Source organism: Eufriesea mexicana, unplaced genomic scaffold (genome assembly GCF_001483705.2).
Source record: "Eufriesea mexicana isolate 0111107269 unplaced genomic scaffold, ASM148370v2 scaffold474474898, whole genome shotgun sequence".
Classification (NCBI taxonomy): domain Eukaryota; kingdom Metazoa; phylum Arthropoda; class Insecta; order Hymenoptera; family Apidae; genus Eufriesea; species Eufriesea mexicana.
Window position 1 is genome coordinate 158,056 of NW_016907983.1, and position 6,000 is coordinate 164,055.

Consider the following 6,000-nt stretch of genomic DNA (forward strand, 5'->3'; position numbering starts at 1 on the left):
ATCTCCGAGACAATGGCCGATTCTACGAAAAACTGAACCGGGTCCCGCAGGCCCGATGAATAAAGTTACCACCACTGGTAAGCGCTGGTAGTTTCACCGAGCTACGCCAGCCACAGCCTCTTTTCCTTGTTCACGAACCGGATAATCCGGGCGTTGAGTGCGGAAGCACGTTTGATCGCGCGAGGTATACACAGAGAGAGGAAGAAAAAGATAAAGAGACGAGAGAGAAAGAGAGGCCCGGAACGGTCGCCCTCTGTAATTTAAATGAACCTGAACACATCCAGGCGCGGACAGCGAGGGAACACGGGTGTATACGCGATTTTACAGCGCGCCACGAGGTGTAAATAATGCCCGCCGCTTGGTACCCGCCAAGGCAGAAACCTCGTGGTCCGAAACGGTTTACGACCTTCCGGCGCCTCGGTCGAGACACCTGCCCGCACGCCTCGGCTCAGGCACAACGCGATACACGGCAGCGATTCTTGAAAATACTCCCCCCTTTCCCGACGCGCTCGTTCATTCAGGTAAACGGTGTGCTCGGTGAATGCCGATGGTGAATGCTCCGTCGTAGTCCTTAATCGCGGTGCGTCGTGGAATCTGAAATCTTTAAAACGACCATGTCGTTATGCGTTTTGTAACGGGTGGGTATACGTCGAAGTTACCGACGGTGAAGATCGTAAGGGTTCCGTGGGATTTGTCGTTGGGGCTTGCGAGGCGGATGAACCGATAATGCGGATCCGCCACAAATACTTTTAGTACTTTAGTATTGTTACTCCAATCACTTTGTCCTATGAAACTTTGCGAGTTTGTTAGATTAGCTATGCAATAGAATAGCAAAAATGTATAGGATACTAAGATTTCACGGGATCAGTCTAAAACGGTTTGCGAAGTTTGATACATGACGTTGAGGGTTCATAATCATACATCATAATCATAGAACCACATATAGAACTTTAAGTATCCGTAACACCGGTATTGAGTCCATACCATTCAGAATAGATTATAAGTTCGTTGCATCAGACACAAAACAGAGAATACTGACGGGATTCAATGCAGAGCACCAGGTGTGTCTGTAGCAAATCAGTATAGTAACAATAAGAATTCGTAGAAGCATAGGGAACCTTAAAATCCGTAACACCCTGTATTTAACAACGAGAGTCTATAAAGAATACCGTTCTACAGGGACCAGGGTCCCCGATTTTCCCCAGAAAATAAGGCCTTGGCAACGTGTAGGCTTTATAGGTCTCTAAAATTTTCTGGGTTTTCCAGGATATTCGCAGTTTCCTAGAATTTACTTCATTCACAAAGCTTACCTAAATTAGGGGCAGAATTCAGTCCGATACATTCGTTAAAATTAATATTTTAAGTTCTATAAACACACTGGTAAACGTCTTATACGTTTTATAACGCATCGTGATCAAACGTATGTTTCCAAATGCAAGCTACTGTTCGCGCGCACTACGTAACTACACTACGGTAATACTTCGAAAAAAAGAACTAAAGAAGCGAAGCTAAGCGCGTCGCGATTGACATTCCTCCCGCAATACCGGCTGAATGATTTATCGACGGAATCCGCTCATGCATCGAGAAAATACGAACGCAAAGGAACCGCGATCGGCGCATTCGGCGCGCGTGTTCCTGTTTCGACCGAGCGACTGCATCCGCTTCTCCGCAATAAGTCGCCGTGCGTATTGGACTGACGCCAGTTGTGCAAATTTCTGAAATCGAAATCGGCCTCGAACAAAGGGCCCGACTAGCGAATTTAAACAATCGGGAAACGATAACCTCGATTATTTGATCTAACCTGACGTAATTCTAAAACTGACGTTGAACTAGTTGCGAAGATCGGCAAGTGAGGTTATGCCTAATGATGATTCGACAGTGATCGGTTGCATACAAGAAACGTCCGTAACGATCGCTTTTGGGATATATCTAGCATCAAGTAGAGGTAGATATGATACAAAACGCTTTCCTCGAAATCTAATTGCACGGAAAACATTCTACGCGATAGATACATTATCTGATAATTCATGTTTTACTGAAATACGTACGCCATTTTCCTAGAAATGAAATAGTGCAACGTAGTACGAGTAAATGTCAGTTGTTACGACTACTATTTTTTATTTGCTTTAAATACGAGTTTATCGGGTGAAAAAACAACACATTATTATTCATAAGTGATATTTTTACCAACTCGTTAATTTAAAAAAAAATAAAATAAGAGATACTGCTTCCGTGTTATTTTGTTATTCGATTAAACATTCAGCACGACAAGCAGGTTAAATCATACACGAATCCGATTAAATACATCCCCGGTGTAAAACCAACCGACCATTAACCTTGTCGATCTTATTCTACGGGCTGTCACGAATCTTATCATGGTGACGATAGAACAACAAACACGTCGAACAAGCGACGTCCTGTAAGTTTATATTCGATCAGCCATCGCTTATATATTCCTACGAATCACTAGGATCGGCCGGTTTCGAGACCGCGATAAAGATTTATTATTACTCGTCTAACTATTCGCGGCACCGCGACTCGTTAATCAAACCGGATCGAGGGCGGCGCCACGATCGCTGTATTTCGGGGCATCTCGCGATCGTACCGACCGTTTGGCGTGCTCTAATCTTTTCCCAAGGACTTTGAACTATAAATGGCGGATATTTCGAATATTCCCAGAAAAGAATCATAACCTATAAATCAAAACGTTACATCGATCCGATCGATTGAATATTACAGTCGATTGTAGCGGAAAACGTTGAGTTCGGATAGGAGAAAAATCTGCTAGTTTTATTTACAACGTCGAGACAAATTCATTACTGATAAATGATCAGAATAAAAACAGTCGCGGTCGAGCCTGTCGGCAATACGGTCAATTAATTACGACGCCGAAGAGTAAAAATTTAAATGTACGCAGACCTGACATGGTTGTTATTCCTCTTGTCCTCCTCCTCTCTTCCTCTTGGTCGACAGTAAACACCAGTTCTTGTCGTCGTTGCATTAAATAACTATAGGTATCACGACGCGCGTCACCATATAAATCAATAACCTAACCAAAATACCCGAATAGGCAGCGACGAATTTTTACACGTTTACGAGGTTATGTACACGCTATTTCGACGTGTACATAACCTTTATATCCTTCTTTCCTTAACGATTTCTGCTGACTCGTTCAATCTCGACAACACACGGTAATAGCATTGAAGACATAAGAAACGACGCAATTCGATCCACCATAATCGTATTGTAATCACGGTAACACCGTCGATCAACATTTGCATCGATAGCAAAATCAACGCGCGTACCGTTCGTCATTCTTGTTCCCTACCACGGCATATAATTAAAGGACTCGAATGTGCTTAACGGATGTCCTGGCATGTATTAACGATAACCTTTCGTTCGAAACTCCGTGTTAACAACGTTCGTTTACGTTCCCAACCGAGAATAAACGGTCTTAAAGTCACGAAATGTCGTGCGTCATAACGTCAACCATAACCTCGTTCTAGGCGCGTCCCGAAAATTTTGGCGTGCACCGGACATAACCATATAGGTTTCCCAGGGGGCGTCACTGAGGAATCTGTGTCATGTCGCGTAAACATACTATAATAATAATATACTATAAATACACTGGACGAGAGACAGAGAAAGACAGAGAGTGAAATACTCACCGCAGGACAGAGAAAAAGAGAGAAAGAGCAATGCATGCAGGCGCCGGCGCCGCCGGACGAGTACATTACACGCGCCAAGGAAGTATTATCCATCCCACGTATTCGACGCACTCGCTTTCTCCCTCTTTTGCTCGCCAGTTTCCCAGCCAGTCATACCACCTCCGTTCCTCTTCCTACGTTTTCCACTCTCTCTTCTCGTTCGATTCTTTCAACCGCGTTTTCCCTTCTTTCTCGCACCGTGGTCTTTCTCTTGGCGCTTTTTTTTCTTCCTCACTTCCAACCGTGTCTTCGTATCTTGTCTCGCATCTGAGTCTCACTCCATCCCCTTCGTGTTTTTTCGTTCGTCGTTTGTTCGTCTCTCTCTGTCCCTCTTTCGTTGCTGAATCCGTCTGTCTCACTCCCTCGCATCACGGGCGACTTACTCTCACGTTTCTCACCAAACTGACCGGATCATGGGCGCCGTCCGTTGTAACTGGCTCGGTTGAACGACCAACCGGCTCAATCTCATCTTTCCGTTTCCCCGCCCTTCTTATTTGTCCAACGACACCCAGGCCAGGGCGACGCTCGTTAGACGTGAAATCGATCTTAATTTCAGGTGGAGTCGTGAATGGCCGGCGCGAAATCGAGCCCCGTATCGCGTCGCGGCATGTCCACTTGTCACGGCTGACTCGGTGTCGTTCGATTTAGAGGTTCAGTGGTAAGGCTAGTTTTTAAGAGAAGCGACGGGTTTAGAAAGCAGACTCGATATTTATGACAACCGTGTGTCTCTTCTTTTTCTTTCGCTCATGGTCTCTAACGTTCCCCGCACCTCCCACCAACCTCCGCACCATCGTGAGAGGAGATAGCATTACGCATAAATCATCAATGAAAGTAAAATAAACTGGCTGATCATTAAAATTTCGTTTTTGATAAACTAGTTCCGTGCTGGTTCTTCGCGAAACGCGAATTTCCATTACTCTGTTGCTCTTTTTGCGGGATTAGTATCCAGATTCAGTGACGAAACTTATTATTCTACCCTATTATTCGGAAAAGGAAGAAATAAGAAATAAGAAGTTTTGAAAATATTTCACTTTGACTATCTTTTGCTTCCTTTTGCAATTTTGTACTTCGTTTAAGTGTTTTAATAACATTTTTTTTTATGATTTCGTGATTCTGTAAACCTAACCTCAATGTCTACCACTAAACCTATACTGCTCAGGATTAATTATGGTTAAATGTAGTTAACCTCAACCTCATTTTTACACCAAATTGCAACAATTCCAAATTCCAAATTACTCGTGTCGCAATTTATCAAACGACAACAAATTTTCTTAACCTCAATCATTGCCTAAGTTTGAATAGTTAGTACATTCCATAGTCGCAAGTCTGTAAGTTAGGTTTAAAATACCATCGAGAATAGAACCACGTTTTCCACTAGATACGAATCAACTGTTTTGTACGCTATATAAGATTTTAGCGATAAATGACGTAAGAAATTGAGTTTTTACTACTGGTAATCGTAGTCCGTGTGTATTATTCTGCTCTAAATTGGCACTAAACCCGATTGTTGAACGAGTTGTATTCCGATAACAGAGTAATTTCATCATTTTGATAAATTATCCATTCATTCACGATTCAACATTCCTGAAAATTAATTTTCGTTACCGAGTGCGCAATACCCCGTCGTCGGTTAATTGTTACGATTATCTAAAATATGTCTCGATACCGATCGCGATAATTTCAGGATTATTTCAGTTCTCACCATGGACACTACCATATGACGCAATCACTGCTGCACGATTATATTTTTCAGCAGCTACTCGGTCGGTAACTCACATGGTATATACATATACATATCGTGGAAGAAAAAGAATGCTGTATCTATCGTAAACGTCAATCGGTTATAATCGACCAGCTTTCACCGGCGTTTCACTTAAACAATTAATTAGTCATACTTTTGTACATTTTCATGTCACAGTCGGAGACTAGAAACTGCTCGTAAATTCTTGCATCAAGCGTATTGTTAGAACAGTGATTCTAACCTCTTATTATTGTGTTCGACATTTGCGATTTCAGTGCTATTATCGATAATTCTAGATACTTGTTATGATTCTAAATGCTGAAAGTCTTTTATGGAAACGACTATCTTTACTCGCTTACAAGTGCACGTTCATGACCGAGAACGTTTTTCTATTTGAAACAAGAAAATAGGAGCTCGAAGTCGGATACTTTCTTCTCGATCAATTAATTAAGTTGATCGTTGACAATATCACGCACTCTAAATATTTTACGTAGTTTTCTATACTTACATATATTTACTCGTCAAAATATTTCTGATTTCTTTTTTTGCAGT